We start from the raw sequence: 25,663 nt of genomic DNA on the forward strand, positions 1-25,663 counted from the left end.
GACTGGGACTTGATCTTGGATTTTTGGCTGACTCCTTAGAAAAGACCCTGATGCTGGGAAATATTGAGGGCAGGAGGAGAAGGGGACGACAGAGGATGAGATAGTTGGACAGCATCACCGACTCAATGGACATGAGTTTGGGCAAGCTCCGGGAATTGGTGATGGACAGGGAGGCCTGGCGTGCTGCAGTCCATGGGGTCACAAAGAGTCGGACACGACTGAGCGACTGAACTGAAAGCTGTTTCTACGGCGGGGAGATGGAGTTGGTGGGATAGGGAGATGGGACTGACTTTTCCGAGGAAATGATCAATGGAGCAAAGATCTTGAGGATTGGAATATAAAACAGTTGATAAATCATGAGCCCCTGATTCATTCCTTTATTCAGCAGATATTTATCATCTGTTTTGTGCTGGGCACACTCTGCAAGGTGCTGGACATTCAGTGGTGGGCAAGTCATAGTCCTTCACCAGCTTCAAGGAGGAACTAGGGATGCAGGAAGGAGTGTTTGTTGCCCCAAAACCTCAGTGTCTTGGGTGGGAGAGCAGAATAGCTTTTATAAAGTTTTTTAAGATGTGGAAATTTTGAGGCCTTAACCAAAGTTGTAGAGTTTATTCTTCTTTTCTTCAGTATATATACTGGTGAAAATTATCCACAAATAAACAGAGGGGTGGCTTCACTAGGAAGCTTGGCATCTGTACGCCTTGGTTGGGCTGCTTAGGACATGCAGGAATGGAGGCTGGAGTGAAACTCAATATTGAGTTTTAAACAGTGTGGTGAACAAAAGTTTGAGCAGTGAGCTGGCGAGGACTGAATCTAATTAACCTTTGGAATCCCCTTTTTACGTCGGAGAACTTAGCACAGTGCCTGTGCTGAGTTCCCAGTAACTCTGGTTTATTGGTTCAGTGACGGGACATAAAATAAGGAAGAGAGGCGAAAGAAACTCGGGTGCTTGGTGGGTAGGAGGGTTGAGATAAGGTGGTATCAAAGAGGAGTGGGAGGGTCGCAGTGAAATAAACCGATAAATGAGCAAGGAGAGCACTTGCCATAAGACAGACTTGATTCACGTGTACAAACCGTGTTAATATCTGAGGAGGGGAGGAGTTGTGTTTAGGGAACCTGGAAATGCCGTTGGGTGTGGATGCTTGAGAGAGGCTTCGGCTTTCTTGTCACCTTCTAATTGGACTCTTCTGACTTTCTGTTCACGTGTGAACCCACTCTTGTCCCCTTTCCCATCACGAACTTTATTTCACCTTTTTGAGACTTTCAGCTTTTAAGTGCGGTGGTGGCTCTTTAACAAGTAGGGTGGCCGATAGGTGTGAGTTTGCTGGGTCGGTCCTGACTGTGCCCGCTGCCTGGTATTGTTTTTGATGATGCCCCCTCTCAGTATCGAGTGTTCTGGTTTGGATGATAAATTAAATGGCCACCCTACTGATAAGGGGATTTGGTGGCATTCTGTACCTTAAAAAAAAAATCTTTACAGTGTTCAGACTGCTTTGATGAATTAATGTGGATGTAGTACTCATAAAGTTATGTTAGACTGCTGTCTGATCTCTCATAAATAGAAAGAAGAGAAAATGAGCAGTACCTGAAAAGGTTCGGGTGTAGAGAGGTATCAGCCAATTTTAACAGAAAGAACTTTAATTAATGTTTGGCATGTGCTTAATCACTCAGTCAAGTTGGGTCTAACTCTTTGCGACCCCATGGACTGCACCCTGCTAGGCTCCTCTGTCCATGGGGATTCTCCCAGCCAGAATACTGGAGTGGGTAGGCATTCCCTCTATCCGGGGGATCTTCCCAACTGAGGGATCAAGCCCAGGTCTGCCACCTTGCAGATGGATTCTTTACTTGACTGAGTCACAGGGAAGCCCAAGAATACTGGAGAGTGTACCCCTTCTCCAGGGGACCTTCCCAACCCAGGAGTGTAACTGTGGTCTCCTGCATTGCAGGTGGATTCTTTACCAGCTGAGCTACCGAGGAAGCACCAGTAGCTGGCATAGCCATATGAAAATGGGCATTTACAGGTTGTCCTGAAGATGAATGGTGCTGGGGTAATCTAGCATCCTTTGAGAAAATTTTGTCATGATCACTAGTTTTTATTTAGAGTTTCAGTGTTTCCACAACAGTGGTAATTTAATTTAGATGCATTTTCATTTGTTTTCCAAGTAGATAGTAGAAATAATTTCTTACAACAGAGGTTTAGTCAGAGGTTTAAATAAATGAGTGGAGGGGAAATTGTTGAACTCAAGTTTTTTTCTTAAGTCTGTTGAGGTGTGTCTTTTGTTGAAAATCAAATGAGGCATTCACATAGGGACTCAGCGTACTAATAGAATATATATTGGGATTTTTCTCCTAATAAATAGGATTAAATTGGTTCGTATACATAGATTTGAAGACATGAACTAGTATTTTGTCACACAGATGTACGTAAAAGCCTTTTAGGTATTCAGGAAATGCTTGACAATAATTGCAGTATGAGGGTTGGATAGAATTAGAATCATGCTTATTAGGACCAGTCTCTTCCGTATTTTATGAGATGATGACGCATTTACCTTCAGGTCCCACAGTTTCCTTTTCCCTCCAGGGTTCTCTTTCATGCTAGTCAAGCTCAGTTGTGTCCTACTCTTGGCAACCCCATGGACTCCTTTCCATGGGGTCGCAAATGGGGGACTCTGCATTCCCATTTTACACCACACCTCTAGCTTGGGAGCATGTCCTTAATTCCCTATAGTAGATAAAAGTTGAGTTTATGATTTTTAACAAAACCCTGAGAGTCCCATAAAATTGGCTGATAGATGTGGCAGAATGAGACCAACCCTCACGAGGCTGCCTCTCTGGCTTGGACACTGCCCCCCATCGCCCCCTCCAGAAGTGACTGTCAGCATATTAGGTTGCAGAGCCCAGGCATCCAATAGATTAAGGCTCTGGAAGAGTGAGGGTTTCTCTCTTCCTTCTGCCAGGTCTTTCCTTTCTCATATTAATGTCTTAGCTCTGCCTCTTTCCAGGATAATTGACATTGGCAAGTCCACCTCTCATAGGGCAGATCCTAACTGCTTTCGCCAGGAATGGGATGACAATGTTGGAGAAGGAAATAGCCCACTCCAGTATTCTTGCCTGGAAGATCCCATGGACAGAGGTGTCTGGTGGCTACAGTCCATGGGGTTACAAAGAGTCAGACATGACTGAGTGAGCACACACAGGATGACAAGCACCACAGCTATCAAAAAGTCCAGAGTCAATACGAAGGCTTCCATATAATCCTAGGAGGTTCCTTTCCTAAGGCAGGGGTGAGTTGGTTTAATCATATTGGGCACAGACTGATGTGGTCAAGAATCTTAAAGAAAATGTTTTGTGATCACTTCATACCTATTAGAATGGCCGTCATTAAAAATACAAGAGATATTGACTTCCCTGGTGGTACAGTAGGTAAGAATCCACCTGCCAATGTAGGGAACATGGGTTTGATCCCTGGTGGGGGAAGATCCCACTTGCCTCGGAACAGCTAAACCTGTGCATCACGACTACGGAGCCTGCGCTCCGGAGCCTGTGAGCTGCAACTGCAGAGCCTGTGTGCCACCACTACGGAACCCTGCATGCCCTGCGGCCCGTGAGCGACAACCGTGGAGCCTGCCTCCCACAGCTACTGAAGCACACACACCCTTGAGCCCTATGCTGCAACTACGGAGGCTGTGTGCTGCAACTGCCGGAGCCCATGCGCCTTAGAATCTGTGCTTCGTAAAAGAGAAGCCAGCACAACGAGAAGCCCATGTACCACGATGAAAAGTAGCCCCCACTCACTGCAGCTACAGAAAGCCTGCATGCGGAATGAAAACCCAGCACAACCGAAAGTGACATGAACAAACTGTTAGGAAAAATGCAAGAGATGAAAGTGTTGGTGAGGATGTGGAGAAAAGGGGCTCTTGTGCACTGCTGATGGGATTGTAAAATCATGTAGCCACTATGGAAAACAGTATGGAGGTCTTCAAAAAACTGAAAATGGGGCCACCATGAGACGCAGCAGTTCCATTTGCTGAGTATATGTCTGGAGGAATTGAAATCACTATGTGGGAGAGATATTTGCACCCACATGTTCATTGTAGCATTGTTCACAATAGTTAAGACATCCAAGTGTCCATCAACAGCTAAATGGATGGGTAAAGAAGCTGTGACATGTATATCCAGTCGACTATTTTTTCAGACATCAAGAAAAAAGAAAATCTTGCTACTTGTAATAGAATGGATGGACCTTGATGGCATTATGCTAAGTGAAACAAGTCATACAGGGAAAGACACATTCTGTATGATCTCACTTATATGTGGAATCTAAAAAATCCCAGAACTTAGAGAAACAGAGAACAGATTGGTGATTGTCTGAGGTGAGGGGTTTAGGGGTAGGGAGAAGTAATTAAAAGGTACAAACTTCCAGTTATAAGATAAATAAGTCATGGGAATGTAATCTGCAGCATGTGACTAGTTAACAATACTGTATTATGTATTTGAAAGCTGCTGAGAGGTCCTAAAAGTTCTCATCCCAAGAGAGAAAAGTTTTTAACCTTTTTATTTTGTATTGGGGAATAGCCAATTAACTAACTTACTCTGGTGATCATTTTGAAAACTGATCAAGTAAATCATTTTGTGTGGAGACTTTTTCTGCCAGCAGACTAAAGTGATACTCCCAACCTTAAAGAGTTTTATTAGGAAAGATGGAGGAACGCAGGAAACAGAAGTTCTAGGCCTGGTTTTGCTCATTGCTAGTTGTGTGACTTTGCATTATTTAAGCAAGCATTCCTTCCAGGGGTCGTCATTTGCTTATCCTGAAAATGATTTTCACATGCAATATGATTTTAAAGATCCTTGTCAATCAGGAATTCTGTGCATCTATAACTCCTAAAAATACACAGTACAATTTTTGAACAAATTGAACCTCTCTGCATCTGATGATGGTGATTACCTTTCTACACTCCACCCTAGTTTGTGACTCTAGCTGTTCTGTGGAGACCCAGGCATTGATCTTGCTGGAAAAAGCCATCCCACCCATTATCTGATACTATTCTGTTCTGTTGGTGTGCTTTTCACGTGCATTGGCAAACAGGCTTTCCAAGTGATTTCCTGTGATTTCCAAGTGATTTCCCTGTGATTGTCTCATGCAAAAAGTTGTGAATTTGGTCCATTATCAGCCTGAATGTTAGTGTTGATGCCATTATATTTTAAATATTAGATCTTCTGTGTAGCTGAATGGTGGCTTTGAATTTGCAGTGCTCAATATGTTACTTTATGGGTTGATTATTTAATTATTATTGCTTGTTGGTAATTTGGAGCAGTTCACCGTTGAAATATATTAAAAAAGAGAATAGGTATAAATTTCACAATTTCTGGAAAGAAATATATTTGAGGTTTTGGTAAGGATTCCATTGAATCTGTACATCACTTTGGGTAGTATTGACATAAAATATTAAGTTTTCTGATCTAGGAATATGGGATATCTTTTCATTTGTTTGACTGGAATTTCTTTCAGACATTTTTTTGTAGTTTTAAATGTATAAGCCTTTTGCCTCTTTGGTTAAGTTTATTCCTAAATGTTTTCTTCTTTTTTGATTCTATTATAAATAAAATTGTCTTTTAATGTTCATTTTGGTTTGTTTATCATTAGTGTATAGAAATGTAACTGGTTTTTGTGTGTTGGTTTATATTGTATAACTTTGTTGAATTTGTTTATTCTACCATTTTTTTTCCTGAAATTGTTAGTGTTTTTTACATCTGTGATGGGTTTTAATGTCGTCTGTGAACAGAGATAATTTTACTTCTTCCTTTCCAATTTGGATGCTTCCCCCCGCCCCCCCCCCTTTTTTCTCAATTGCTCTAGGACTTCCAGTATTATATTGAACAGAAGTGGCAAGAAAAAAAAGTGATAAGAGTGGGCATTCTTGCCTTGTTCTTGATCTTAATGGAAAAGCCTTCAGCTTTTCAGCGTTGGGTATATTGTTAGTTGTGATCTTTTCATATAAGTCTTTTATTTTGTTGAAGTAGTTTTCTTCTGTTCCTAATTTGTTGAGTGTTTTTTTTAATCATGAAATAGTGTTGAATTTTCTCAGATTTAGTTTCTGCTTCAGTTGAGATGATCATGTGATTTTTTTTCCCTTTCAATGTGGTATATTACACTGATTGATTTTCATATGTTTAACCATCTTTGCATTCCAGCAATAAATCCCACTTCTAATATTCTGTTGAGTTGTTTATTAATATTTTGTTGAGGATTTTTCCATCAATATTGATAAAGAGTAATGGTTTGTAGGATTTATTTTTTAAAGAGCACTGTCTTTGGTGTCAATATAATACTGGTTTCATAGAATGAGTTTGGAAGTGTCTTTATTTTTTTTTTTAGGAGGACTTGGGAAGGATTGATGTTAATTCTTCTGTAAATGTTTGATAGAATTTACCAGTGAAGCCATTGGTCCTGGGCTTTTCTTTCTGAGATTACTGACCAATCTTGTTATAGGTCTGATTTTCCTTCTTCTTAATTCCATCTTGGTAGGGGTAATTAGAAAGATACCTATTTTGTGATATCTAGGTTATCAAATTTGTTGCCATACAATTGTCCATAGTACTCTTTTATAATTCTCTTTAAATTCTCTTTTATAATTTCTTTAAAATTGGTAGTGATTTCTTTTTCATTTCTGATTTTATTTGAATCTTCTCTGTTGTTTTTTTTTTTTTTTTATCTAAAAGGTTTGTCAGTTCTGTTGGGCTGTTAAAGATCCAACTTTTGGCTTTGTTGATTTTTCTGGGGTTGGCTTTTATGATTTTTATTCATTTATTCATTTATTCTTACACTACTAACCAAATTGATATTTATATTAGTTTAATATTAGACTTCTGTATTTTGTCATTTTGGCAGTGAATAAGACCCCTTTACCTTATATATATAGGTGTATGAAGGGTTTAAATAATTATTGCTTTTAAAATAATGAACTTGCCTTTTTTTTTCTTCTTGGGTGATATTTTTCTTTCACTGCTTATGGTACGTTCTTAAAATTTGTTGCATTGTTGTGGTTACTGTCTCAGGGATCGTTTAAGTACTGTCCCATGATTTGGTTCCCAGCTGTAAAGTTCCTTATATTTTCTTCATGCCAAACTGATAGAAGTTCAGATGAGAGTAGTTTTCATTATTTTAAATAAAAAAGCCAATTATTTATGAAATGGGTGAACCTAGGGAGGAAAATTTAGAGGGCTAGTAGGTGAAAAGTTACAAATTTTAATTCTGCTTTTGTGAACCATGACATTTCATTCTCTGATGTGAACTTACTGCCTCTTCCCATCCTACCCCCTCATGCATAAATTTGAGATTACCAAAATTCAATCAGTGGTCCTCTCTGTGATTATAAACCAATAGAAAATTTCAGCATTACTTTCAAGGGAATGCCACTCAAAGCCAATCATTGCAAAGCCCCCATTCCAAGCTAAAAAATCTTGTTTAGGCCTGTTGGTTTACCTTAATTACTTCTTGACAATCTATTTACTCAAGTCAAGGCTGTGGTCTTTCCATTGGTCATGTATGGTTTTGAGAGCTGGACCGTAAAGAAGGCAAAGTGCCAAAGAACTAATACCTTCGAACTGTGGTGCTGGAGAAGACTCCTGAGAGTCCCTCAGACAGCAAGAAGATCAAACCAGCCAGTCTCAAGGGAAATCAACCTTGAATGCTCATTGGAAGGATTGATGCTGAACCTGAAACTCCAGTCATCTGATGTGATGCTGTCTCATTGGAAAAGTCCCTGATGCTGGGAAAGATTGAGGGCAGAAGGAGAAGAGGGTGTCAGAGGATGAGATGGGTGGATGGTATTACTGATGCAATGGATATGAACTTGGGCAAACTTTGGGAGATGGTGAGGGACAGGGATCCTGGCGTGCTGCAGTCCATGGGGTCGCAAAGAGTCAGACATGACTGGGCGACTGAGCAACAATAATCCATTTCCATTTGGACCAGAGATATTTGATCTCAGAAGTATGATGACGACTTGACTCCTGTTGTATGATGTCCTTGTTCCTTTTATTATCCCAGTCTCTATATAGCCTTATTTGAGTCACAAATAAAATAAAAATTAGGCAAGAAACTAGCAAATCAGTTTCCTCATAGATTTGCTAGTTTCTTGCCTAATTTTTATTTTACAGTTGCTTTATTCTGTTTATTCTTTATTTTTTCATTGATTCTAAGACATAGGTCTTTCACATCTTGACATTCTTGAAATTTGATGTATCTTGCAGTTGCTGACCATCTACAACTATTGTTGGCAGCACTTCTGTTTTTATTAGTACATAAAATAGCAGTGTATCTTCCAATAGCAGTTAGATTGATGAAATAAGTCACTATTAATAATCATTGTAGCAATTACCATTGGACACAAGGTTAAAATGCTACAAGAATTAGTAAGTGGCAAGATAGTTTTACAGTAGGATCTATAAATGATTATATAAATATTAAGTATTACAAAATGTTTAGAGTGGAAAAATCACCTATAAGCTCCAAGTCTAAGTACTTAAGCAAGTGTTTTTGTGTGCATTTCTTTCCACTCTTCTTTTACATATGTATATATTTTTATTTGTTCATAGTTGTAGTATACATCTTATTTTGACCTTTTATATTTTATTATTGTTTTATCTTAATTTTCCTCTGATACAGGCCTTCATATTTGTCATTTTTAGCAGTTGCATAATCTATCCCATGTTTGACCGTAATAAAACAGCACATTGCCCATTTGATGAAAACTTAGAATATTGCCATTTTTCCTATGATAAACAATGCTTCAGTGAATGCCTCTTTTGTGTATTTTTTTATTCTTAATTTTGACCATTTTCTTAATGAAATATAGCTTTGTAGAAACCTCCTGAACTTTGTTTTATTGTCAAGAATCAATCTTTGTATTTAGATAAATCACCAAATAAATATCTACTGTTGTAGTACCTACCATTCATTCACCCATTCATCATTAATATATTGGTTATTATGTGTTCAGTAATGTCAAGAGCTAAGTACTTAAAAAGTTCTGTAGGGCGTAACTCTGACCTATATTGTCTCATACTCTAGTGGGAGACTCAGACTGGTCAAAAGTAAATACAGCAATTTAATGAGTGAGGTCGGAAAGGTGCGGTACAGAAGATATGGTAAAGTTTCTTAGTTGCATGAAGTTACTTTGACAGTATTGTTGACTCATATCCTTTGATAAAAGAAGAGTGGATATAGTCATGTCACATAAGATTTTTTAAAGTGTGCATAATAGGCTTAGTAATATGACAGAAATTGGTCCCATTTGACCTATCCAACCTCCTGCACATTTAAATCTCTTTGGGGGCCTGTGAGCCAGGGTTCATCCGTGTTCCATGTGTTGTGTTTCTGCAGGATGTTGAGTTCCCTGTTGGCAGTAAGTGAGTCACATGCCTCATTCCTTTTCCATACCTACTGCAGACTGCTGTGTTTGTAGTAACTGTTGGAGGATTGATTTTCATCTGACTTGCTGTCAGTTACAGTTTTTCCAAATGAGCAACAGTGTTTCACCATTTTATACTTCCTTTAGAATGTGATTGGCTATCAGTTTACACTGTGCGATTCTGGTTTATTCAATGCCCTTTTAATTATACCTTGCCATATTTGTTGTTGGGCCTTCCCTGTAGCTCAGATGGTAGAGAATCTGCCTGCAGTGCAGGAGATCTGGGTTCGATCCCCGGGTCGGGAATATCCACTGGAGGAGGGCATGGCAAACCAGTACCATCTTCTTGCCTGGAGAATCCCATGGACCAGAGGAGCCTGGCGGACTACATACAGTCTGAGGGGTCGCAAAGAGCTGGACATGACTGAGCGACTACCACCATATTTGTTAAAAAAATTTAGATTAAGAAGGTATTTGAGAGATTATATAATCATATAGAGATTCTTTTTTTAAAGAATTATATTTATTGTGAGGACTTCCCTGGTAGCTCAGGGTAAAGCGTCTGCCTACAATGCGGGAGACCCGGGTTCGACCCCTGGGTCGGGAAGATGCCCTGGGGAAGGAAATGGCAGCCCACTCCAGGACTCTTGCCTGGAGAATCACTGTGCTGGGCCCTTGTTGCTGCATGGGCTTTTCTCTAGCTGCCGTGAGCAGGGCTACTTTCTAATTGCGGTGCGTGGGCTTCTCCCTGCGGTGGCTTCTCTTCCTGCAAGTCACGGGTTCCAGGTGAAGAGCTTCAGTGGTGGAGGTGCCTGGGTTCCGTACTTGCCGTCTCCAGGCTCTGGAGCACGGGCTCGGAAGTAGTGGCCCAAAGCCTTAGTCGCTGCACAGCATGTGGGGTCTTCCCAGGCCGGGGGTCGAGCCCGTGTCCCCGGCCTTGGCGGGCGGATTCCTATCCGCTGTACCCCCAGGGAATCTCTATATAGAGATTCTTACTGTAAAAGTTTTAAAAAATGTGCTACTTACCATGGTTGAAAGCATAACCAACACAGGATGAAACAGAACCCCTCAGTGTGAATTTCTGGATGATCCCTTAAGCCATCAGAGAAGGGGAAGAACAAAGAAACACTTCTTTAATTCAGGCTTTGGACATGGTGGGTTTTGGAAATAGCAGAGTTTCACCGTTCTGAAATTCATTAGCTAGCTATGAATTTGCCTCCTTTATATTATCTATCAGAAACTGACCCTTATATCAAAATTTCTCAAAAAAGTAGTCGTGGAAAAAGCTTTTGAGACTGATTTCTTGGCATCCCCCTGCCTTTCTCTTTTGATTTCTGAAAACCGCTTTGCTGTGTCCAGAGCTGTGCTGATTAGGTTGCATATTTACTCTGATACGTACACACATTGCCGTGTGGCATCACTGTCCAGTGTAATCCCAAAGAAAAACAGGGAGTGGGGGGATGGCGAGGTGGTTGATCTGGGATTGACTAAAATAAATTTATCTCAGCTTTTCAAAACACTGCGTGAGCACAATATAATTCACTTGGACAACTGTGGAATGAAACTCTTGTTTTAGCGGCCATTAGATATTTCATGGGAACTGACGGCACAGGAGAAGAATTTATGGTAAAGATGCTTTGGCAGTTGAGAGAATTTGAGGTAGCATTTACATCACCAACTGAAATACAGTTAATTTTTTCCCAAGGTGACCTTATAGCCTGACTTCTGTGACTGAGGGATTGATCTCTTGGCAAGTCTTTGTGAAATAACACCACAGAAAGGAAAGTTATGTGCGTACATCCGGCTTTGAATTTATTTTGTAAGCTTTCTTTACAGGGTGGGTATAATCTTGTTCTGTACAATTAACAAAAACTGTAGCTATACTTTGTCTTGAAGCACTTTCTCAATTTCCAAAAACAATGCCCACCACAGAAAGAGCCTTTCTTTCTTTGCATACACATTTCTATTAATGTCATCATTGCATTTGACTCTTTTATGAGGCCCTTTTGGTCACATCAACAGTTCGTTCCAATCTATCTATCTTAACTTCTGGCTTCATCTGCAGAATTTGTGTGGTTAGTCTGATACACATGCATATAAATTGCCTGGGGTTCAGCTTTCTCAGTCTTGGGACTAAATATGCTGCAGTAGGCTGAGCTGATGGATGTAGCTTTTCAGCAATATTGATGTTTCTACCGTTGAGTATAAATCTTTGCATGCCTTGGTTTGCATTTTCATATTCATGTGCAGTTCTTGACCACTGGTTTTCAAACGGCTTCATCTCTCAAAGAAAGCTCTGTGTTGAGTAGAAAGACAAAGAAAATTGTTCTACCTCACCCACTGCTCTTCTGCCCACTCACAACAACAAAAATCATGAGCACAAGTCTTTTGCCAAATGTGAGTAGTGACAGTTCACAAACTGATTACATTCTCATGGCTTATTGTGAAGTCAGCTTGTGATTTTGTACTTGGAGTGTGTTTTCTAGTGGGAGAAAATAAAGAATAGATGAGCCCATTGAAACTTTTAACCCATAACATTCCAGCATTTAACATTCCAGTTTTATTTGTAACTTAAAGCTTAACCTTCCCCCCATGTTTCCCTGTGGAAAAATGTCCTTAATTCTGCTTTAGAATTAAACATAAATGTTTCTTTCTTAACCTCAGTAGATGGTCACCTATCTCCACCTGTGTATTCTGGGGCAGTGGATCAGGCAGAGTTCTTAGATAGATGCAGTAGAGACTGGCTGAATGGTTTACACAGGAAAGTAATTTGTTGAGAAGATAGTGGGTAGTTTCTAGAACTGCTGGAAGTTGGGAACAGGATGGAGCAATTAGACACTACGCAGCCAGATTCATAGCCAAGGTCATATGCTATGATTAGTTCAATGCAGGCTGGACTCTTATCACAGATCCTGAACACAGGATCTTGCTAGTTTACACTGACCACACCCCTGGGACTAGACTTTTGCTACCAGATCTGTCGCCTTACCGACCTCGGGGCACTAGATGTTGCCCTCACCTATGGTAATTTACTCCTGCCTCTGGGTCCAGCTCTCAATGCAGGGCTGGCCAAAACCAGGTCCCATGCCTTAGCTGCAAGGGAGTCCAGGAAGGTCCAGCCATTTTTGTCTCTGTGTTGAAAGATGTGTCTTTTCAACACTCATATGATGAGAAATTTCCCGAATATAGGAAAAGAGTTCTGATGTTGAACATTCTCCCTTCTTCTTCCCTCTATAAGGACAAATCTTCACTGTAAGAAAGCACAGTTGGATCTCTGGTAGATGAGGAGCAGACAACATGTTTATCCATTTGCAGCTGTGGTTAATGATGCTATGATCACAAAGATGGAGGAGCCCCTCTTGTGCTGTGGTATCCAGGGACCTTTCACCACATGTTGACAATTTATGTGTAACTGATCTCTCATGGAGTGCTCCTTACTAGTTTAAGGTGAAATGCATTCAACTGAATTTTTTAACAATTTGATTAACTAGGAGTAGACTAAGATTATGTTTGTTTTTTTTAATTTATAGTATAAAGTGAAACTTCACCTTATCAATTTGTCTTTGATTAGGTGGTTTATATATTTTATTCATAACTTTATACCCTTTTAAAAATGTACTTTTTGTTTGCAGTAATATTGGGTTGGCCAAAAAGTTCATTTGGGTTTTCCGTAAAATCATATAGGAAAACCTGAACTAACTTTTTGATCAACCTAGTACATGTATATAGGTTACAAGTTCCTGCTCGCATACTTGCTCTATCATTTCCTGTTTCTCAGAAGCAACTGCTTTCAATTCAGTTAGCATTTCTTCTGATATTTACTTCCATGTAGCTAATATCTTTATATTGATATTTCTAGAATTTTTTTTTCCATTTTTAGACATTAAATATTGAGTTTCTACAAAGGAAGAGAAGGAGTTAGCTTTCCTTTATACTCCTTCCCTCAAATACCTGCTTCTCACTCTCTGAGATAGTTGTATCTCCGTAAATATTTTCCGTAGCCGAGCTATGCAGTGTAACGTGGCTTTGTTTTCTTTTCTGTCCAGCATGTTTAAAAAATCTTTGTGTGTTTTTTTTTTGGCTTTCCATTCTATTTCTGTGCTACTTATTCATCCCCAAATTCTCAAATAAGGTCAGACGCAACGGCTGGGCTCTCACTTCTGTGTGTGTGTGACGTTTTTCCGGGAGCCTTCTGTTTGCCTGCTCCCTTCTGGACTGTTTGCTCTTGAGGCCTTAGGCACAGCTGCTGACCTGGAACTTTCCTTTACTGCCACGTTGGGAATTCTTGATTGACCTGTTTACTGAAGAGCATCTCTTCTAGTTTCCTTTTTCTTTGACGGTGGGGGGCGGGGGGGGGGGGCGGGCGGGCACTGCCCACTTGCTTCTGGAGAGAGAAGAGTGTATATGATGTAATTTTTTTGAGATCTGGCATGTGTGAAGATATCACTTAGCCTCTCCTCACATATGATTGATACAGAATTTAAAGTTGGAAATGATTTTCCCCGAGACTTTTGGAGTCCTTGCTTCATTTTCTTCCACTTCCAAATTTGCTCTTGAATTGTTGGATGCTTTTCTGAGTATGGTTATTTTATGTGACCTTTTTTTTTTTTTTTCTTATGTAGGGGGTAGCTTGTAGAATCTTTTACTTTTAATCCCCTAGTGTTTCATATAACGTGCCTTGGTGTGTAACTTTTTTCATCCATGATGATTGTTTTTGCAGGAGGTAGTGGATGGTAATTTTCTTACCACTGTTTTCTGTATTCTCTTTTCTGAAACTTACTTGTCAGACACGCTGGAACTTTTGTATTTTCCCTCCAACTTCCTTATTGTTTAAAAAAAAAATTCCTGACCTCTATCCTTCTCTTATTTTTTTTTTGTTGTTGTTCTACTCTTGGGGAGCACTTATCTCTATTATCTTCTGTCCCTTCTATGATCTTTAATTTCCGTGATCACAATATTAATTTCTAGCAGCTCTTTCTTGTTCTCACAATATTTCTATTTTAAAGCATCTTATTCCTTTTTTCTTTATGGGTGCAAATATCTTTTTAATAATGGATAGGAAGTGTTTTCCATTTTCAGGAGCCCCCTTTCTCCCTGGTTTTGGTAACTGTAGATCTCTTTTCTTGGGCTGGTTAGAAATCCAGCAAATGAAGTTATTTCCATTCGGAGTGTATGCTTTTGCTCAGTCCTCTGTTTCAGAATGGCGCTCCACTCAGCCACTCCTCCCTGTGGCCCTGAGTCCCAAGCTTCACGGCTCAGGATGGATCTGGAGGTTTACTCCTTAAAATGTCCTACAAGCAGTTCTCCAGCTTTCACTGCTGCCTCCATGCTGCCTTCTCCATTCATGCCCCCGCTTTAGATGTAACTGTGCCTGGACTAGTACTTTTCTAGGGATCTGTGCCCCACATTCTACCTGTCAGTTCTACCAGTACACATTTAGTTTTGTCTGTCCCTCTCTGAAAATTCACTCATCATTAGCTCATCTGCTTTCCATTTTCCAAAAAATTTTCCCATCAATTTCCCCCTCTTCCATTCTCTTGTGAGTTTATCCCTGACTCTTATTTAGTGGAATCTGGAGGGAATGTAGTTAAGAACATAATTGTAATCCACCACTCAATCCTGAAAATCCCTAATCATTAACTTTTCAAGTTTGGTCTTCCTACCTAGAGTTTGCCAAATCCATTAAAAAAAAATGTTTTTTTAAAGAAAACTGTTGTTTACCTTCACTTGGTAGAATTAATACTTCTCTGTTTCAGATACCTCATGTTCTTTGTTGACAAATCAAGACTGAGAGCATGCAGAGCTTCTGAGAGGAAACATTTCTAGTCGAAGGTTCCTGTTTTCATCATCATCAGTAAAGAGTACCAGGCATCTGTTTTGTGCTAAAGCTTCCTAGAAGTGTTGCTGCCTCCGGAGCAACAAGCAGGAAGTACTTCTGCCCTTAAAACCAAAAATAGATGCTCTTTCTCATTATCATAGCTTAAAAGATCATCTTTTTTAATGAGATGGACGCATCCCTTGTGGTTTGCATAGATTTAATGATCAGATTATTTAATGCAGAGCTTGGAGAAAAATAGGTCTGGTGAGACAGATTATGGAAATTTTCCTGAAAGTTAAAGCAGCATCAACTTTGTTCTTTTTCTTTCCATAAATCTTTTTACCTCTTCTTTTCTCTTTTATTTTTCATTTACTATTTTTGATGGTACCTTAATTTATTAAAATTAATAAAATTTTAACATGTTGGTACATATACATAATTTTCACTATTTTAACTTCAAAAGATCATCACTAAGGAAGAAAAAAATTATTTGCAAGAAGATTTGGATGTGTCAGGATTTAAGTATACAGTATATAGTTTTTGTTTTTGTGTGTGTTTTTTTTTTTTATTTGCTTTTATTATTTGGAGGCTAATTACTTTACAATATTGTAGTGGCTTTTGCCATACATTGACATGAATCAGCCATGGATTTATGTGTGTTCCCCATCCCAATCCCCCCTCCCAGTATATAGTCTTAAGTTGCTTTTGACAACTCTATTGTATGTTAATGTGTTGGTAGTCAGAAGGAGAGAAGTGGCTTCTTTGCTGATTTTAGGAAGTTCTGTTTGTGTTTTGAAAAGTGGAGCAAGGGAAAATAAAGGGAAGAATAAGGGAAATAATGTATATGAAAGTGCCATGTAAATTGCTAAATAACATAAAGATGGTAGTTACTATTATTGCAGTGATATAACTTCCAGTGAGAAAGCAAAGATTTAATAAAGAAAAATGGGAAAGGGAGAAAAGAAATCACTTGAATTAAAAAAAAGTAAAGAAATAAAGTGGGAATATCATAATTCTGGGGAGCGGGCAGAATTTTTTTACAGTCTGGTTTTTTTAACCTGAAAGTGCAATAATACTTGTACTTTCTGGTTAAACAGTTATGTTGAAAACATTTTATTAACAGGGGCTTTCCTGTAGCTCCGAGGGTAAAGAATCTGACTGCAGTACAGGAGACCTGTGTTCAGTCCCTGGGTCAGGAAGATCCCCTGGAGAAGGAAATGGCAACCCACTCCAGTATTCTTGCCTGGAGAATCCCATGGACAGAGGAGCCCTGCGGGCTACAGTCCATGGGGTCGCAAAGAGTCGGACACAACGAAGCGACTAACACATGCGAAGAAAGGTTGTTGAAAACAATTTGGGAAGAGGATCTGATCATATGATGTGGTAAGAGTTGGATAGAAACCACCAGCAGTTGAGTTTCTCAGCTCTAAATAAAGATCTGTGTGTCATAGGGCATTAGCAACTGTGTTTCCATTTAATTAAGGTTTCATTCACATTTGCTTATATTGTTGTTTGTTGTTCTTCATACCTTTGCAAGATAGGCATCATTAACCCATTTTACAGATGGGTGTAGAAGGCTAATTGACTTGCCTGAAGCTACTTATCCAGTGGCAAAGCCCTCCCTTCTCCGGGTTTTGAGTTTATTTACACATTTCCACAGATACTTCACATCAGAGCAGTTGATTTAGTTGTGTTCCTGGATATTCAACTTACTACATGTCTCTAAAGGAAGTCCTTGTTAAATAACCGTGTATGTGTGTGTGTGTGCGCGCGTGTTAGTCACTAAGTCGTGTCCAACTCTGCGACCTTATGGACTGTAGCCCACCAGGCTCCTCTGTCCATGGAATTCTCCAGGCAAGAATACTGAAGTGGGTTGCCATTCCCTTCTCCAAGGGATCTACCCAACTCAGGGATTGAACCCAAGTCTTCTGCATTGGAGGCAGATTCTTTACCCCTGGTCCACCTGAGAAGCGTCATAACAACTGTAGGAGGTAAATATTACTATTATTTCCACTTATGAATAAGGAAACTGAGGCATGGTCACTTACTATTAACACCCCAGGGCACATTTTGAGTTTGGATGTGTTTCTACTAAAGGACTTCCTGTGAGTCTTAAGGAATTAGGAGTTGAATTCTATAAGAACCAAGGAATAAACAAAAAAGACATCTTGGCTGCCCTAGTATGGGTTCAGAATGTGAACTGTGTCCTTCAAAGCTTATCTGGAACTTGGTATTTTAAGTTTTAGTTCTCTTAGGCTTTTTAATTTTATTTGGTTTCCAGACTCATAGCTGACTTGAGGAAGGGAAAGATTGATACTTGAACAGTAATGAAACTCACCTCCTGATAGCCAGGGAGAGGAGATAACCAAACTTGGCAGGCAAAACCTCTCCCCAAAATGTAACATGCACGACCCTTGAGTGGAGGAGCAGACATCCCTCTTGCTCCGGCCGCTCTGGGTGGGGTCAGTGGGTTACCAGCAGCACCCACATAGAGCCAGCCTTTCACCCTGCCCCTCTGTCCCGTCCATCATCTTCCACTCAGCCTGACTCCACTTAGCCCGAGACCTGGATCTGTGGCTCAGATTTCACCTTTGTTCTCCTTTTTCTTGGTGTTTGAATTTCAGCAGCCTCTTCCTTTTGGTTCCCAGAGTGTCCTGTTGCTTTGGTAGGAACTCCCCATCCAGCTCATGCTGGTAGAGACTGAAGATCTTGTTAGTATCCACCGGGCCCCCGTCTTTTCCTCAGCCAGTGTTTCTCGTGTTCTAATAGAGCAAGATAATTGATAGTCATATTGATGATTCTGTGCCACCAGAGACTAATCGTTTTCTGGACTCTCTGAGAAGGCATTATCTTTTAGGAGGAAAAAAAAAAATCCAATATGATTGAAATGAAACCCATTTTATTACTTAAATGGGTCGTCTTTTAGCTATTATGAAAATCTTCATCATTATCATGTCTTACTCCTTGAGGTTTCTAAAAAGCAGAAGTTATACAGTATTATAATGCAGGGTGGTACCAGAGAATTATGAGTTATAGAATTTAGCATAATCAACTTTCTAGTAGCTTGAACCCTCTTTCATAGCAAAGAAGATGTTACATTGAACAAAGCCCTTTAGGAAAATATTTCGCTTACAAATTTGTCTTTTAGGGCAGTAGCAGCAAGTACTTAAGTAGAGTGGTTATGTTATCATAAAATAGTTAGAAAGGGAGATAGCAGAACAAGTGGTTGTTGACGTGGAATGTTTATTTCGGAGAGAATTCTTGGCATTTTTGCCACATGTCAGCATAATAAGAATTTGGGGGAGAGAAGGGAAGCGTTAATGTATTTGTTGAGGATTAATGTCCCTGTAGAGAGCATCTGTGTTAGTGAATATATTATGGATTGTATCATAAATGTAGTGATTAGAAAGTTGCACCCTAAACACTTCGTGTACTGGCATAAGTATTCCTTTCCTCTCCTTGGTGGCTTGCATTCAAGTGAATAGTGTATTGTTCATCCTGGTCTCCTGGATTCCTTTTTTCTGGTTTTGAATAATCAGTTAACTTTTGGCTGTGCAGGTTTTGCTCTCGTTGCCGCGAGCAGGGGCTGCCCCCTCGTTGCGGTGCTCTGCTTTCTCACTGCGGTGACTTCTTGTTGCAGGCTCTGGGGTACTCAGACTTCAGGAGTTGCAGCGCAAGGGCTCAGTAATTGTGGCTTGTGGGCTCCTGAGCACAGGCTCATTCGTTGGGGTCATGGGTTTAGGTGCTCCACAGCAGGTGGGATCTTCCCGGAACAGGGATCGAACCCGTGTCTCCTGCATTGGCAGGTAGATTCTTCACCACTGAGCCACCAGGGAAGCCCTGGTCTCCTAGATCCTTAATCAAGAATAGAAAAACGGATGGCAGTGTTCTAGATCTGTTTCCTTCTCGATATATTGCTGTTCAGATGGGCGGAGACAGAGTCAGTGTTTCAGGACCGAGTGACCGAGTGATTTTTTAACAGTTCAGAAGCGTGGCACAGAGTGCGTTCTAACAGACAAAACAACCACCTACAGTTCCTTACTTTTGGGGACTAAGTCCTTAAAGTTGTCTCCAGACAATACCACAGTGTGCTTCTTGTCGTGTGTGAAATGTGTTCACTGTGATCGGCGATGCCTCAGAGCTGATGTGCTGTAAAAGAAGTGAGATGATGAATAATACAAATACATGTCGGGATCAGAATTTTCCAGGAAGCGAGACTTGATTATCTCATTAGGGTCTGTTGCCCCAGTGGGCTGAGCTGAGCGGGTGGCCGTGTGGATGAGCAATAGCAGGAGAGGCACCCTGCTGTTGAGAGTAATGATGTTCTGTCCTCGGTGAAGGATAACAAAGAAGGCGGAGGGATGTAAAGTGGGCAGTTTCTATTTCTTTGTATGCACAAAATGTTCGCACCTACTTATTTTCCCTTTTAAGAGGCATATTGTTTTTCATGATTTCTGAACTGTCTTACTTACACAATATTTATTTATGAGTTCCTAAAGAGTTTCTTCTGTGAAGAGCAAAGTCGGTGCAATTAAAAGCGATTTGCAGCTTGACTCTGACATCAGGGTGGGAAAGGAAGGAATAGAAAGAGTAATTCTGTCCTCACCATTTAATTGGCCTCTTTATCTCCGGGTTGTGAGAACTCTTCACTTATGTATTGGTTTATCGATTGATTCCATATTTATGGACTGTTTGCTGTATCCCCTGTGCCCCAGGGATGCGGAGATGGGTGGCACAGTCCGTAGGCATCGATGGCTCTGGAACCTTCTCTGTCCTGGCTGACTTTAAGGATTAATCATGTGTTTATCTACAATTCTGAAATTCTGTCATCCTCCAACGATGGCTGGTAGATATGGTCATGTAACCAAAACAGGCTAGTTCTGGAGCAGCCTTGGAGTTTGTGAGATCACAAAGGTTGCTCGGAGAACAGAAAAGCTGCTTTAGACTTTCTAATAATAAACCTGCTACGCTTGGCATTGTTGGAGCTCTTTTCAAGAGCCGAGTTACTCCACCCACTTCTAGGCTCGCCAGAAGCTGAGGTGGAAGCGTGGGCAGGAGCCTGGAGCAGGGTGACATCTTCAGGGACATTTCAGTGGGGAGTCACGGGCAGGTGCCAGCTCCAGTCTCCCCCTCTTGCCTTTTCTTTGAGGTGCCTGACTTCACTCTCGTTAGATTGGTCATGTTAGAAGGTGTCCGAATGGAAGCATCTTAAGAAGCCTGTAGGGCAGTGGGTCGTGGTTTCACTTAATGAAACTATGTGTAAATCTTTGGAAAGGTTGGCCCTGAGATCAAAAATCATTTTAAGAAGGGCGTTCGTCTGAATCTTCTGCCCCTGTGCTGTTTCTTTCAGCACTAGTATGTTCTGCTGTGGATGTGCTGATCTTGCAAACGCCCCTTCCTGTCTTGATTCGTACTGGCTGTGTTTATTTACCTGAAAACAGGGTTAGGCTACTTTAATTTTAGAGGATAGCCCAATACCAAGATTTTCAAGATCTGTGGCATCAAACCATTTGTGTGTCAGCTTATCCTTAGCAAAGAGCCTTGGCAACTATTTTGTCTACAGTGTTGATGTCATTTGGTCCATTGCCTCTAATATCCCACCAATGCTGTTACCGTCAAACTTACTATAGCCAGCTTTGTTTTATTCCTTTAGTTGTAACATTCTCTAATGTCAGAGGGTTGTGGATTCCTTCACCTGTCTGGCTGACCCCTTACCCACCTCCTCTGGGTCACTAGCCTGTTCTTACCGCTCCCTCTTGAACTCTCACCCTCTCTCTCTCTACTGATCCCTTCAGCTAATCCGTGGACTCCCATTAGCACCAGTCTCTTCCAGCAACTGTTCACTCTCCTTTCTCTTCTCTTACTTGCTCTGTTATCTCTGCCTCCACCACCTTAGTGAAACCACCTTCAATCGAGGTGGCCCGTGACTGCTGAAGTGTCAAATCCAAAGCTGTATTTTTCATTTATCTTTAATTATCTCATTGTCTTCCATGGTACCTCTCTGACTTTCTTCTTTGGTCTTTTTCCTCTCCCCATTCTATCATTGTGTTCTCTGGCCTTCTGCTTTTAGCACTAATCCTCCAGTCATCTCTCTCTACCCGTATTCCTTCAGTGATCTCACCCGCAAATCTAATTTCTGCTACTGCCTATGTAATAACCACTTTTATGTTTTGCTCAGGTTTCTTTGCCAACCCTCACACTCAAAAACATCTGGAAGTCCTCACCCGGATCTTCTACATCTCAATTTCTAATGCACAAACTAAGCCCATTGTCTTCCTTATTAAACTTGTCCATTCACTAGTATTCTCTACCTCTATCGTCACTATCATCCACCCTCCTGGAGTCAAGTACCACGTTGTTCTGCTTTTAGTGTCTGGATGGTTCAAGTCCTAACCCTTCTCCCCTTTTTCCTTCCCCGCCTACCTCCGTGCCCTAATTTTGCCCGTTCCTCTCCTACCTGACACCCAGACTGGCCCACTGGTCTCCTTGCCTCTGCTCTGCCCTCTGTGAATCCACCCAGTGATGTGTCTGAGGCTCAGATCTGAGCCGTTTGTGGCTCTCTGCAGCCGGTTCAGAGGTTTAGAATGTGTGTACAAGGTTGCGGTCTGGCCCCAGCTTCTTTCCTGGCTTCACCCGGGAGAGTCTAGCAACGCTGAATTACACTGCGCAGTCTCTTCCTTCTGCCTTTTCCGTTGTCCGCTCTCCCACTCCCAGCCTGGCCAAGTCCTGCTCAGCCCGAGGACATGCTAGGCATCCCTTGTATTTGGAAGTCTTCCCTGCTTCTCTGGAAGCAGGGCTTCCATTTCCGGGCTGCTTGCCATGAATCCGAGTCACTGTGTGCATCCCATTGCCCTTTGGGGATCATTTCTGTGTGTTTCTCGGTCCCAATAGACTTTGCTTTCCTTAAAGACAGAAACAGTGTCTTATCTCTGTAGCTCTCAAGCCTAGCACAGTGCTTCGCATATAGGAGGCGTCCAGCGAATGATTTTTAAGTGAAAAATTGATAAGGACAGTGAATCAATTTGTCTACAAAACTGGGCACAAGTAATCCATGCAGAGTAGTACCTTTACAAGGGGGCACAAGTGGGGCTTCCGGGGTGCTGATAATGTTCTGGGTTTTGATCGGGTGTGTTCAGTTTAGGAGAATTCATTGAGCTGTCCATGTGTGGTATGTGTCATTTTCTGTATGTTTTACTTCAATGAAAAGTTTAAAAAAAATTAGATATTTTTGTTGCTTAATACAGAAAATCTCATGTCTCCTTTCAAGCTTTTCAAGTTTTTATAGGTATGAGTTTAGATGTGACAGCAAAGAGCCAGGCTAGTGCTATTCCTTGATGTGAAGAATCCTGAGATGAGAAAGCATCAGCGTGGGTGGGGTCGTCTGGTCTTCTCAAGAGGGCCAGTGAGGGCCAGCACTGATGGACAGACTTGTGGTCACCTGTGCTTCTGTTACACTCAATAGAGGGACCACATGCTAATTATCAGCATGCTCTGGGCCTTCCGGCAGTGGCAGGGAGACTTCATCTTGGATGTGACCATGAATAATTCATCAACCTGGTTATCTGGAAATTTGTGGTCATCATTAGCATTTTAATGAAAAAAAAATGCAATCATTATCCTAAATCTGTTTTTTTTTATTTCTGCTTTTTTTTCTTCTTTTTGTCTCCCTCCCGTAACAGCTTAACCATCTCAGTCTTTCCTGAGTACTTGGAAACTGCCGGGGTCCCTGACAATGTGCTGACTGGTCGTCGCTATGGGCAGACGGTACCCAGAGGCTCACTGTCATCCAGGCAGCTCATGTACGTATGGGATTTGTCTCTCTCTTTTTTCCCCCCTTTGATTTTCCCTGTCGAATATGGCAGGGTACTGAACTGCTGTTGAAGGTTAATAAGATATACATGAGAGTATTCAGAAATGCAGGAGAATGGATTGCTCTAGGGTAAGTTTTTAATATTGAATGATGGGAAATGTTATCTAAATTAGGGTTTTTATAAATCAGTGGCCCTATAAGACAGACTAGAAGTGTGTATCAGCAGTCTCTCTTTTCTGTTTCAGTATATCCACTTACACATAGTTTTTTTTTTTGCTTGTTTGTTGAAGCTTTCCTTTTTAATGCAATATACAACATTTGAAACAATAGCAATGCCATAAATTATAAACACTTCCCAGTGACTTAAAAAATAGCTTTGAAATAAAAAAATTCATGGACCCAGAAGAGGTCCTCAGGGTATGTCATGGTTGAATACATGTTGGCGAGAGTCCCCAACTCGAATATCTTACCATTCTCCACAGGAGGAAAGTGTTGATTCCCCCAGTGATGACTTACTGTGTCTCACAACAGTTCCTTTTTCCAGTATTAGTCTTTTGGGAATGTCCACAAACGCAGCCTTTTCCTGTTTGATCCCACTCTGATTAACTTAGGAGAAAAATGGTCATTGTACATTTAATGATCTCTTATTTCTATAAAGTATATTCTGTCTCAGACTTATTTGTTTCCCCCCCTTTAGTCTCTAAACCTTAGGCCAGCTCTTTAGGTATTTACTTATTTACTTATTTATTTATTTGCATCCCTTTGGACCTCTGGAATTTTGGCTTCAAATCAGGGATGTGTGTTGGGTCATTCCTCGGAATACTTGTGCTCCCCATCCTTCCGTAGTTATGTTTATTCATAGTCACCCTTAAGCCCCATTTCCTTGCACATTTCTCTGCCCTTTTTTTTTTTTTTCCTTCATAGAAAAGTTAGAACCACCCTCAACCCTTCCCCCAGACAGTTGCTTCTAAAATAAGCCAGGTCATCAGAAGAAGCAGCGGAAGGGAGAGCTGACAGCCTCAGACCAAGCTCGCCAGCGGTAGAGCCCCTGGGTGGGAGCCATGGCCTTTGCACCTCCACTTTCATATCCTTCAAGGGCATCCCTGTACTACCCTAAAATCAGCGATTTTCACAGTGAACATAATCAGAGAAAGCTTGCCCTTGTGATACTCTGAAACGGAGATTGGCAAAGGGTGGCCCGTGAGTTCAGATCCAGCCCATTCCTGTTTTTGTAGGGGCTGACAGAGATTTTCATGTTTTTGAACGGCTACCTGCCTAAGCTGTGGTTTTTGCCTCTTGGCCCTCAGAGCCTGAAATGTCTACAGTTTGACCTGTTAAGAAGAAATTTTGCCTATCTCTGTTATAGAAATACTTTGAAGGCATGTACTACGATTGAACCATATGAACTTGCTAATATCCAACTGTTTTTGACCTACAAAATTGCTGATTGCTTATGTGGTGGTTTAGTCGCCACATGATGTCTGACTCTGTGGCCCCATGGACTATAGCCCGCCACGCTCCTCTGGCCGTGGAATTCTCCAGGTAGGAATACTGAAGTAGGTAACCATTCCGTTCTCCAGAGGATCTTCCCCAGCCAGGGACTGAACCTGAGTCTCCTGCATTGCAGGCGGACTCTTTACCAACTGAGCCACCAGGGAAGCCCATGATTGCTTATGGTTCAGTCTAAGCTATTTCGAGGAAATTCTTCCTTTAACATGGTTAAAATTTTAAAATTTGGGTTCTTGGAGCAGAAGGAGTGAGTTACCTTGGAAAATTCACAGGTGTTGGCCTGCTCGTCTGGGCCAAGCCCAGGAGGGTGTGATCAAGGCCTCGAGGGCCGTCAGTGTGCCGGGCCCCGCACTGCTCACCCGCCCTGGCTGTCCTGCCCTTCCTTCTCTCCCGCTCACGGGGTGGACATTTCCTCCCTTTCTTAAGAAATGGCCGTAAGCTTCCACAGTACTAGGCACATACGATCATTTCTTCTGGCCTTCTCTCCTTGACTTCCTCTGTTCTCAGTGATGAAAGAGGTGGCTTTTGTTTGTTCTCCTGTTCTGTGCCACTCTCTGTGTCCTGAATTTACTAGAGATTCTCCACTTCAAGTGGGATATGCTCTGGAAAGTTCATATTATCATCCTCAAAACTGAGGCTTGAAGCCACAAAGTAACTTGACCGTGTAGAGTTGCAGTGTGAGCCTCGATTTACTGCCTTCTGCTTGTGTCCTCTCCTCCCGCCAGACTTGCTGGTGACCCGGTCATCACTGGGGTGATCACTTGTTTAGATATTGTCCACTTCTCTGTTCCCCACGCCATATCTTTTAGTAATCTGGTCTTAGAAACCTAGAAGATTCAGTCTCAAATCTCCTTTTTTTATCCATTATTTGAACCCAGTTACTACAGGTAATCTGAAGGCCCTCAGAGAGAACTTCATAGAGAGAGAGTATAATAATATAGTAACAGTGCTTTAAAGATCATGCAAGTAATATATGTTTACTATAGAAAAATTTAATTTAATTTTTATTTTATATTGGGAGACAGTTGCTCTTCAGTGTTGTGTTAGATTCTGGTGTACAGCAGAGGGAACCAGTTATGCATATACACAGAAATCCATCCTTTCTCAGAT

At 41.1% G+C, this 25,663-nt stretch overlaps 1 protein-coding gene across 17 annotated transcripts in view; it reads left to right on the forward strand.

Moving 5' to 3' along the window:
* The window catches only part of APBB2 (amyloid beta precursor protein binding family B member 2), a 361,466-nt gene that overhangs the window by 114,154 nt on the left and 221,649 nt on the right, over positions 1-25,663 (forward strand). For 15 of the 17 annotated variants that reach the window (XM_043438759.1, XM_043438764.1, XM_043438760.1 and 12 more), the window contains one exon: positions 22,914-23,033. The exons of the other annotated variants lie outside the window; for them this stretch is intronic. The gene's annotated coding sequence lies outside the window, so the exon portion shown is untranslated. The remainder of the gene's footprint in view (positions 1-22,913; positions 23,034-25,663) is intronic. 17 annotated transcript variants of the gene reach the window in all.

The sequence above is a fragment of the Cervus canadensis genome, chromosome 19 (assembly GCF_019320065.1).
Source record: "Cervus canadensis isolate Bull #8, Minnesota chromosome 19, ASM1932006v1, whole genome shotgun sequence".
Lineage (NCBI taxonomy): Eukaryota > Metazoa > Chordata > Mammalia > Artiodactyla > Cervidae > Cervus > Cervus canadensis.